We start from the raw sequence: 1,322 nt of genomic DNA on the forward strand, positions 1-1,322 counted from the left end.
CGAGAGGGTAAGCCCCTCCTTGTCCCCCGCTAAAAAAAACAAACCCAGAGAAAAGCTGCACTGGGCGGAGCTTTCGTAGTATGCATTTTCCCCACTAAGCAAGCATGGAGCAACTCGCCCTGAGTGAGTGCACCCAGGGGCATTAACTGGGAAGGTTCTTTCTGGTCACAGTGAATTTTTTGGTAAAAACAGTTTCACTCCTACCTCGTTTTTTTTGAGATGGCTGATTTAGAGAACAGCGTGAGGCTGTGGAATTTTGTTTCCTGCTCAGGAAAATTGCTGCAGAAACTGTTGTGCTGTTGACATAGCTCACAAGGACAGTGCTATGGGATTGATGACAAACCGCATTCTGGATGTCCTTCAACTTCCCAAATGGGCCAAAAACATTCTCTCCTAGAACCATGGCCCAATTTATCCGTAACTTGGTGGAGAAGGCTCTGGGGATGGTAAACGCTGCTGTGACTTATTTGAAGCCTCGATTGGCCACATGTGGGCACTATGCCAGGGTGGAGCTGGTTCCTCGGACCCCTGCTGAGATCCCTGCAGCCATTCAGAGCTGGGGGAGAAACAGTCAAAGGTGCTAAGACTGGTCTCTTCAAGCAGCTCACAGTTAAGGAAGCCCTGCTGAATGGCTTGGTGGCCCCTGAAGTGTGGATGTGGTTTTATATTGGCGAGATCATAGGCAAACGGGCCTCGTTGGCTATGATGTTTGAAGAGCAGTCTTTAACATCTGACTATATTTGGTTTGCTTTTTGAGTTTTCTTGGACCATGTGTGATCAGTCTACTCTAATAAAATAGATCATTCTAAAAAAGAAAATGTCAACTCAGAGTGCATTTGGAGTTCGTTCCATCAGGTCAGACTGTTAATTAAGCTTTCTATTCAGAGGTTCTAAAAAGATTGCATAACAGGATGTGACAAAAAAGGCCTGACTTTAGACCAAAGGATGTACACCGGTACAGATAGGAACTGGAAACACAGGGAATCCAGGGCGGATAATCCCTTCAGGACCAGTGGTGAGAGTGGTGATACCCGGAGGGTGGAGGGAAGGTAGGGTAGAAAGGGGGAACCGATTACAAGGATCTACATATAACCCCCTCCCTGGGGGACAGACAACAGAAAAGTGGGTGAAGAGAGATGTCGGACAGTGTCAGATATGACAAAATAATAATAGTTTATAAATTATCAAGGGTTCGTGAGGGAGGGAGGGGAAAAATGAGGAGCTGATACCGAGGGCTCAAGTAGAAAGCAAATGTTTTCAGAATGATGATGGCAACAAATGCACAAATGTGCTTGACACAATGGATGGATGGATGGATGGAT

At 46.1% G+C, this 1,322-nt stretch overlaps 1 pseudogene; it reads left to right on the top strand.

The window, feature by feature from the left end:
• The first annotated feature begins 401 nt into the window (after positions 1 to 401).
• LOC105979041 lies at positions 402 to 713 on the top strand (annotated as a pseudogene).
• Positions 714 to 1,322: the final 609 nt, after the last annotated feature.

The sequence above is a fragment of the Echinops telfairi genome, unplaced genomic scaffold (assembly GCF_000313985.2).
Source record: "Echinops telfairi isolate 266 unplaced genomic scaffold, ASM31398v2 ScPeMD7_7458;HRSCAF=8496, whole genome shotgun sequence".
Taxonomy (NCBI): Eukaryota; Metazoa; Chordata; class Mammalia; order Afrosoricida; family Tenrecidae; genus Echinops; species Echinops telfairi.